This window comes from Neomonachus schauinslandi, chromosome 1, assembly GCF_002201575.2.
Source record: "Neomonachus schauinslandi chromosome 1, ASM220157v2, whole genome shotgun sequence".
Classification (NCBI taxonomy): domain Eukaryota; kingdom Metazoa; phylum Chordata; class Mammalia; order Carnivora; family Phocidae; genus Neomonachus; species Neomonachus schauinslandi.
The window spans coordinates 183,675,184-183,685,724 of NC_058403.1; positions in this window are offsets into that span (position 1 = coordinate 183,675,184).

A 10,541-nucleotide genomic window follows, 5' to 3' on the forward strand; every position below is an offset into this window, starting at 1 on the left:
TGGAGTTTGCCACCTGCTGTGGAAGTGGGTGGGGATTTTTATCTGGATAGCTGGGATGCAGAATTTCATCCACAGTGTAATCCAGCAACTTTGAAAAGTTAATGGATTGGCACTTTCTCTTATTTTCTCCACCTCTGCCAAATGGGTAGCCACTGGGCTCATAGTTATCATTCCTATTTTAATAATGGTTTTTATGACCACCCTTTTCAGTCACATGGTCTGCATCAAAGCACTTCATAGGAAGAGGAAATTTCCTAAGTGTTAGCCTTTCAGTAAAACAGATTCAGGATTCAAAAAATGGAACATGCGTTCTCCCTGCCCACATCGTTAAGTTAGCAGGAGAAGAGCACTCCTAAATTTGTATTATCTTTATGTATTTTAGGGTAGAAAAATTGAAGTCTTTCTCCATTTTCCTTTACTCCCAAATTCCTCTGCCCCATGTTTATCTGATCTCATCAATATCGCTGGGGATAATAGACAATGCCCATCACGGTTTCCTTTTATTTTGGCCTGGTATGCCTCCTGGGAAAATGATCATGCACATTCTAAGCTATTTATCAATCTTAGGAATTGTTAACAAATAGGAGTAAAGGTCATTAATGGAGTTTAAGAAATTAACATTTTCCCTGGTAAGTGAAAACTAAAGCTTTCCCTTTTTTCGTATGTTTGGAATCAGAGCAGCTGACGCTGAATGGAAGTTCTGTTTGCAGAACTAGAATAAATAATTATTTGTCTTAAGTTTTGCATGGATTCTCACTAAAGTTCTATGGAGACCACACCGTTCCTTAATTTTCTTCTTAACTCCAGAGTTTCTAGGGTCACTAGTGAGAAGAAAAGAAATTTTGGAATGCCTCACTGATTTTTATCAATTCCTTCTCTTCAAAGGAGGTCCCGGGGCTGTGGAAATGTTTGTCCAAATCTTGATGGAAGAGTTTTTAGAAAGGCTCATTTCTTCCTTACCTTCCTCAGCCAACTCTCCAGCACTCAGCTAGACCAAACATAATTTGAAGTCTTTCTGGATGCGGGATCTTGCTCATCCCTTATTCCTTCCATTCTCTTGTACTTGAGACTTCCCGGGATTATTAAAGAAACACCTTTATTTTTGAAAGTGGACTGGATTTTTTATTTTTGTCAAATGCTATCTCATAAATAATCATCTTCTTGTAGGAAAAGCTATGAAATAAGAGGAAAATTGAAAGCTGGTTTAATTTTTAGGATAAATAGAAGGAGAATAGTCATTTTGTTTTAATTTAAATTTTAAAGTTAAAATAGAGTGTTTTTTTTTTTTTTTCTGAAAGTGTCACCAACCATCTCAGTTTGCCTGGGACTGTGAAGTTTCCGGGGATGTGTGTGGGACTTTTGGTGCTAAACCCCGACAGTCCTGGGCAAATTGGGACCGTTGGCGCCTCCAGGTCACAGTCTATGGACATGAGCATTCATTCTTCCATTCGAGTGCATTTGCTTTCCTTATTTCGAGCACTATCTTTCCTCAAACTCACAAGTATCTCTGCTATAACGAAACCCCTCTAATCTAACCATCCTAATATTTCCACGTAGTCATTAAGTTGTTTTGACACTTCCTCCTTGGCATTCATCAATCAGTTTTCAATACTGAAGTGTAGACGCTTGAGTGTAGGAACCCACCGCCATTGCTTTGTTTGTTCTCCCAGGCTAAGGAATTCCCTTCCCTTTTTATTATTGGTGGGGATTAACAGATTTTTCTGAGTTCCTTTCAACTGATTTGACTAATTTGGTTCCTGACAAAGTGTGAGCTATTTCCAACTGTTAAAATAACTGGTTTGACTGAGATTTTAACTAAATGAATCGATTGTTTTTAGCTGGTAGGTGAGCCCCGTAGATTCTGTTTCTGCGAGTGTGAGGTCCTAGCTGTCTTTCTGTGGCCGCCTTCCCAGCTTCTCTCTAGTTATTCAAGTGGTTGATCCTGGAGGACCGTTTACCGCTGGGAATCTAAAGATTTTCCTCATCAATGTCAACAGTAAGGACCCTATTCACATCTGCAGGTAAGGACATAGAACAAATTCCTTCAACTTGACCTTAAACATGGAATATGAAAATGAAGTCTCTGAATCTCATTAGCGACATTTCCATTCAAATGAAATGGTTTTCTTTTCTTTTTTTGCTGAAAAAGAAAATAAACAAGTAAGGTGTAAGCAATCACTTAAGATATAAGATTCCAAAGAAAAGACTTTCTTAAAAGTGGAACAGAAAATCATTTTTAATAGTTTCAATAAAATGTATGGAGATTGCAATAGAGCAAGATGTTATTAGTGCAAAGTGTTCTTAGCAGCTGATGTGGCTGGATTAGCTCTCATTACACCCCAAGGAAAATTCTGGTTAAAATAATCACCAAGTAGTTTATAAAGTCATATTAGGGAGGGGTTGGCAATTTCAAGAAATTGGTTCTTAAATAGGGGGTAAGAGCACAGTGTTTAAGCATATGGGCTCTACAGTCTGATAGGCTTGGGGTCAAATCCTCTCAGCCACCTTGATACTGACTTCTGAAAGTTACTTTCCTAAAAATCTCAGTGTCCACATCTGGATGTTGGTGACAAAAGTGGTCCCTACTTCCAGGGGCTGCTATGAGGAATAAATGAGAAAACACATGAGAAGTGCTTAGCATTGTGTTTAAACTATAAGCAAGTGCTCAATAAATGGGCTGGCTATTAACATCATTATCATAGTTTACCTTGCAATGTTACTGCTTCTAGCCCCTACGCTCTATCACCAGGAGAGGTAGAAAAAAATATACACCAGGCAAATGGTACTCTAATAGTCTTTCTTTTAAAACAGGTTTATTCATGGGGCGCCTGGGTGGCTCCGTTGGCTAAGCGTCTGCCTTTGGCTCAGGTCATGATCCTCGAGTAGGGCTCCCGGCTCAGTAGGGAGTCTGCTTCTCCCTCTTCCTCGGCCCCTCCCCCCAGCTCATGCTCCTTCTCTCTTTCTCAGATAAATAAATAGAATCTTAAAAAAAAAACCCAGTTTATTTGGTATTGAAAATGCTGTCTTGAGTATTCCTTGTAAAAACTCAACTCTGCTCCATAAAGCTGACATCACACTAGAGGAAGAAATTCCAATTGGGAAAACCAGTGGAGCATGGCAGGCAACCAATGAAGGTAACTCGGGAGATTTAACTTTTGAACTAGATCCATGGAATGTTTACTTTGCAGTTGACAAAGGTAGATGGAGAATTTTTCTCTGCAAATTATATCTCCTATTCTATGCTATTGTTGTCATCTACTTATATTGTCTTCTCTGCAAGACTCAGTTTCTCGAGGGCAGATATCAGATTGTCTTCATTTTTAGAACCCCTTCAAGAAGCACCCAGTAGATGCCTGATAACTATCTGTTGCATGACTCTTTGCAAGATCAACACTGTTCACTTGAGGCTGCTAGGGAATGACCATGTTAGCTCTGTCGATGCAGAACGAACAAGCCTTTTAGAACCTCTAAAGGTAAGAAATAGAGTTCTGTTCAAGCCCAAGTTAGGACAGCAACCAGGGAAACATGCTCTTCACAGGGAAGAAAGGGTTCCAGAGAATGAACAGTTTTCACAGGGTTATATACTTTGTTACATCTCGTGAACGTTCAGAAAATAATAGATTAATATGGAGGCAGGAATCACAAGTTTTAATGTTAAGGAGTGCTGGCAGCAGGAGCATTGATCAATATCTTAAGGATAAGATGGTTTTCCTTCAGGCTACTCAAATACAAAGCAGGTGCACAATGTATGGCTTGGTGGGCCATAAATCGGGTTTTTGGTTTAAACAAAGTTTAGGCACAGTCATGCTGACTTAGAAAGAAATCTAAAATGGCTTTCCGTGTATCCCAGGGCTTTAAAGTTTTTTCTCTCCTTAGCTCTCCATGCTGCATGACCTTCTAGCTCATCTTCTCAGATCTAAAGCACTCTTCTTTCTGCTTCGTGTCCAAATTTTTGTGAGAGAGAATCTGATTGGACTTTCTGGAGTCAGTCATTCACTTCTTGTCCAATCAGCTGTGTCCGAGGCTTGGGTTGGATCAGATTACGTGGTATGTGAGGCTTCTTCCGTGGTCATCTTCAGGACATCTGCAGACTTAAGCCATTATGATAGAGGTTGTCAATGTTCCACCACTGCATCCTCAGGCCTTATGATTTCAGTGGCCTGGTTTCCAAATGCTAGCATCTACATTTCTCTGCTTGAGGAATTATTTGGGATCTGACACCTGCCTCGCACCACCCCCCTTCCCAGTACGTTAGAAGTGTTGGGAAAATACTGCCCACCCCCACGAGCTCCCAACCAATGATTGAAGAGAATTTGTGTATGACTGCTCCAAGCTGCTTACCCAGATCGGGGGGGAAAATTTTGAGTGCACGTTATGCCCTGGTTTCTGGAGTTCCCTAGTGACACTAAGTTCTAGTTGCTCACGTGGTAACCAACTTGATAAGCACTTTTTACTGGCAGCGTTCCCTTCTCTGTGTCCCTTCCCCCATGCCACGTTGCTTTGGATTGCCTCCCAAATAAACCACTTGCACTCTAATCCTCATCTTGGCTTCTGCTTCTGGGGGAGCCCCAGCCAAGGAGCCACCATCCTCTTGTATGTGAATTATTGTCCAGACCTCTTAACTGGGCTCTGCTTTTGTTCTTATTCCTCCAATAGTCAGCAGAGCAGCAAGAATGAATTAAAAAAAAGAATGTCAAATTGGATCATATTCCTTCCCCAGGTAATATCCTCCTGTGATTTTCCTTTGCATTTGGAATGCAATCTAGACTTCTCACCTCATCCCCAAGACCCTGTTTTCTGTGGCCCTTTTCTCTATCTCCAACCTCATCCTGTTCCTCAGCTCCACTCTAGGATGCTGCAGCTGAACAATTAAGCTGCCTGCCTCAGGACCTCTGTCCTTGCCTGTTTCAGGACCTGATCATTAGACATTACTTTTATCACATCAGTTTTCATTTCCTAAATAATAAGTCTATTTGAATTTTTTTTCCTTTTCCACTTGTTTGGTGTTTGTGTCCCAGCTCCAATTGTAAATTCCATTAAGACGGGACTTTCACTGTGGTATATACAGTACTCAGCACAGTTCCTGGCATAGGGTTGGCGCTCAATAAATGTTTGTTGAATGAAAAGATGGATGGATTATGTAGAAGGAAATACAGTGAGTTATGATCTCATTACAATGTTTTTATTTATGATGTTCTCCCTGTTGAGAATGATCTCCCACTCCCCACCATTTTCTTATCCTATATATCCTTCGAGGCCTAAAATAAGGACCTCCTCTTCTAGAAAATATTCCCTGTTCCCCTATGCTAGAAACAGTTTTGTTTTTGCTACCAGCTAACATAATATGATTAATGAAGGTATTTTGGTGATAAACAATTATACACCATGCCTACATTTTGAATCAGTTTCTTAATTCCAATGCATGGGGCATAATCACACTTTATCTTTTTCATTCCTATGTAATAAAGTAATTTTGAAAATGACAGCATGAGCCAGTTTGCATCAAGATGTGCTGTTTTGTTACAGAGCATGGGGCCGTGGTTACTGCTGCCCGCCGCGATGTGGAGACAGCTGGGTTTGCACGTGTTCAGTCCTTCTCCGTGAAGGCTTGTGACAGTGACCAGCAGTGTGCAGCAATTCCAGTGACTGCCTATATCCGTGGCATTCATGACAACTCACCTTTCTGTGATCAGTATCTGATTAGGTGGGCTGCAATGGGGGAGGGTGGGGCAGGGTTAAGAATTCAAGTGAGTAATGAGCAGAGGTATTGTTATATCTATTGGCTCAATTGGTTGGGCATGTGACTGATCATCACCTTGACACTTGTTCAGCCTCATATCCTGGTCCTCAGAAGTGACCTATTGAAAGCGGGGTTTCCTGGATCTGACAGTTAGTAAGTTGTTAAGAGTCTGTGCTTTAGAGGGGCACCTGGGTGGCTCAGTTGGTTAAGCATGTGACTCTTGATCTCAGCTCCGTCTTGATCTCAGGATCTTGAGTTCAAGCCCCGAGTTGGGCTCCACGCTGGGCATGGAGCCTACTTAAAAAAAAAAAAAAAAAAAGAATCTGTGCTTTGGAGTTGCAGTCCTCGCTTAGAATCCTGGTTCTATCGCTTATTAACTGTGTGATCTAGGGTAATTTACTTAAGCTCTTCAATTTTCAGTTTCTTTCTTTATAAAATGGGATGACAATAGTCCTTAGGGTTGTTGTGAAGAATAAATAGGATAATTTCTGTAACATTCTGAACACAGTGCTAAACCTGTGGTGTGAGTTTCATAAATGCTATTGATCACAATATTATAATCCCTTATCTGAAACCCTTTGTACTGGATATGTTTCAGGGGAAGATATTTTTTTTAAATTTTAGAAAAGTAGGGATATGATATGTATATGGTATATATACCATTTACTACGCACGTATCCCAAATTCAATCCCTGTATATCTCTGCAGTGAAACATGAATACTCACACCAAATAGGACGAAGAAAGATCTGACCCTTCAGGTAATGTTTGAACAACAAAAATTTAACGTCAGAACAGGTTTTGGTGCCAAATATGTTACAAGGAAATTGTTTTGGATTTCGGAATTTGGATAAGAGATTATGGGATTGTGTTTCTGTCAGTATGGCTATTTTTTTTTTTTAAGATTTATTTGTTTATTTTAGAGAAAGAGAGTGAAAATGAGTGGAAGGGGCAGAGGAAGAGAGAGAGAGAATCCAAAGCAGACTTCGTGCCGGGGGCAGAACCCGACATGGGGCTTTATTCCACAGCCCTGAGCTCACAACCTGAGCTGAAACCTGAGCCCAAACCACCCAGGCACCCCCAGTATGGCTATTTTTATTATTTGAAGCTCAGTCTCCAAACCTACATCTCTGCCACTCTTCTGTCTCCCCTCCTCCTCCAATCTCTCAGTTACACATAGGACAGCTGCCCCCCCCGCCAACCCATCCCGTGTTTCCTAAGCTTTATTCTTCATTACCTAATGAAAAATAAAACCTAGCCTCTGCTAATTACTACCCATGTGGTCTTGTTTGGGCCTCAATTACTCTACCTTTCACATGGAGATGACAATTGAACCTACCTCGTGACACTGTTATAAGGATCAAATACAACAATGCAGGGAATTTACTCTGTACAGCGGTTGGCATACGCTTGGCAAATGTTATCCTTTCTTCTTCTCCCCCTCTCTCTCCTTTTTCTTCTCCCAGGAGGGTCCCAGTTAATGAACCAAACACCTACCACCTGCTGCACCCAGTTCTCTAGCCTCTGGAGGTGGCAGGAGTGTTTTCTATGCCCATTTGCTGTAAGGAGATTGTATATTGTCAGGGTGATAAGACAGATACATATAAAACAACAGTAAAAAATATAAGATAATTAGAAATTAAGTTATATGGGTGTGCTTTAGTTGTTAAGAGGAAAAATGTGTGGGATTGAAGTATTCAGGGGAGCTTCCCGAAGGAGTTTTCTCTATGCTAGTCTTTGAAGAGTGAGTAGGATTTAAAGGTTGAAGAATTATGAGTGAGCGTTTGAGGCAGAGAGATTCTAGTGAAGAAATGCATGAATACACAGAGTGAGTCCACTGTGACTATAGAATGGTAAGGATTGTCCCTCTTGACCATACTATAGATTGGACCACACCATGCTTTGCTTTACATGGGAACAATCTCAAGAATTATCTGACTCCCACTCAGTATTTCTCCACTGAGGTGATGTATTTGGTAGACTTCCAGATAAGTACCCAACTAGGTGCAGGAAAGTAATATTTCCAGACAATGAGGGAAGTCTTACCAAATTCATAGCAACTTTGGGGCAATGGCTTCCCAGATGGTGTTCCAAAGCTCGACTGTCTGCCCCAGGATAGAGCAGTCACACATGCATTATCCAAACTAGTGGATATTTATGGGGAAAGCATTATATTTTAAAGGACTATTCACCTAAAGTGCTTTTCTTTTTAAAAGATAAAACAGGTATGCAAGCATAGAGATGATTGTAAAAGATCCAGAAGTTGCAAAACTTTTGTGCCATGATCTTGATGAGCACAACCCATTGTGCTTTGAGCTCGGGGCTAATCGGTTCCGGACAACTTTTTGAGCAAGTGCCAAATGTTGAAAATTTCACGCAGGTGAGCACCAGTTGCTGGATCTCCAAGGAGTTTTGCCACCAAGATGGGATCACCATGTGGCCACCATTGGAACAGTGTTGATACATTCAGCAGTAGGAGCTCTGACACAGCAGACAGAGGAGTCTGGCCTTCTCTGCTGTCTTGCTGGAAGACATTTGGGCAAGTCCTTCATTATCTTGCTGCTAGCTGTCATTTTTCTCCTTCTTGTAATGAGCACAAAATAACTTCCTTCCTATTTAGCTGGAAAAATGAATCAGAGGCTAAAATTCATGCTGATTTCTTCCAAGATAGGTCTGTGTGACTACATGCATGATGATGGCTCATTCTCCTGGCATTGGGGGTGGGAGATCAGCCTCTCTCTCTGTCCTCTTGGGATTGTAAACTTTCCATTGGCAGAAGATGGACACAGTAAGCTTTAAGCTTTTTTTCCCCCTTCCCAAGATGGGATTCTGCCTTGGGAGAAATGCTCATCTAACTCCTAGTGTCCATGTCTTTATTTCAAGGCACTAATCCCTGTTAGGTTGGCATCATTGTTCCTTAACCCAAACCTCACCAATCACTCTCCCTTAGCCAGAAGGTATGGCTGAGAAAGCCATTGATGACCTCTGTCTTTCTTTGGTCCCAACCCTAAATTTTCTTGACAAACTCTACAAGCTACAAGCTGAGCTTTTGCATATGTTACGAGTTTTGGAAGCTGAGGCACCGAGCCAACAGGTTTCCTGAGTTGACATTCATTTTAAATGCTATGCCAAACTGCCATTTAAAAAAATAGAGTTTGGATAAAGATGGAAGTTTTGTAAACATGATGCTAAGTAACATTTGGGCTGTCACATATGCTTGTTTTTTTCTGAATAAATCCCTCCACCCATCACCCTCACCTCTAATAAATGTCTACATTTTCATAATTATCCTTTAGGTCTTAAATGTTACTTATTCCTAGCTCTCTTTTACAACCTACCACAACTAGCTGAGTTCTCCCTGCTACAAGCGCACATTATAAGTTCTACTTCCCTTATCAAAACGCTTACTATACTGTGTTACAACTGCCTATTTAATTGTTGTTAATGGTCTTTTCTCATTAGACTAGAGCTTTACATATATTTTTGAGTAGTCTATTTTTGTGTACTCACACCTCCTATAGTGCTCGAGCACAGTGGGTACTCAATATACTTTAACGAATAAACAAAGTGAATGAATGAGATACTAAATTTAAGAAAATGTAGTTGTTCCCAAATACCTGGGTACTTGGTGCCATATTGACCCATTCCAATTAATGCCAACTGAGATTCTTGCCAATACGATTCTATTAAGATTGTCTTCCATCCCTGCTATGGGATCATATATTTTCATTGTTATATCCCTAGTGGCCTACAACTGTTATCTGGCACTTAATTAGTACGCAGTAAATATTTTTAAAATGGCAAGTGACTTGTCATAATCAGAATCACTGCATTTATTATGGTGCTTTATCACTTACAAAATTCTTTCAAAATATTTCCTCTTTTTAAATATTTTGCCTAAGGTCATACAGTTAGTGTGCAATGAAGACAGGATATGACCCATGCTTTTCTCCTACTAGGCCAGGATGCTGTGTCCAAGAATAAGCTGCTCTGGAAGAAGGTCAAAGTGTCCCTTTGTTGCATCAAATTGCTTACTTCTCTGTGTCAGTCTTTGACCAGTGTCTGGTGTATTCTGATGCCATCTTTATTAAAAGAAAATGGACATACACTTGCCCTTTCCAGAATAATTACTTAAGCAATGTACATTTTCTTAAAAAGTCAGTCCTTTTTTTCCTAACATACTCTTGTTCTACCAGGTTGCCAAAGAATTGGATTATGAAAACCCAGAGGTGCTTGCAGCTGGACATATCTATGAAATGGCAGTTTCAGTATGTGATGACCTATATCCGGACGATACAGGTAGGCTTGATAAGATTTCATAGGAGCAGTAAGTGCTTTTTCCTTAGACTCCTCACTTTAGATTTTAAAAATGTAAAGTTCACTATATTTGGGACAGTTTGGTTAAGTTAGGTGAAGGAGGAGAGGGGGAACTAGATAGACTTATGTTGGAAGCTGTCATTTGATCTGGGAAGTCTTTTTCACCTTATGCAATACACAATTCTTTTTTTCCCTAATTTTTTAAAAGATTTTATTTTTTTATTTTAGAGAGAGAGAGAGAGAGAGTGAAAGAGAGACAGCATGAGTGTGAGGGGCAGAAGAAGAGGGAGAGAGAGAGAATCTCAAGCCGATTCCATGTTGAGCATGGAATCTGACATGGGGCTCGATCCTACGACCCTGAGATTATGACCTGAGCTGAAACCAAGAGTTAGATGTTTAACCGACTGGGCCACCCAGGCGCCCCAGCAATACACAATTCTTTCCTTTCCTTTCCTTTCCTTTCCTTTCCTTTCCTTTCCTTTCCT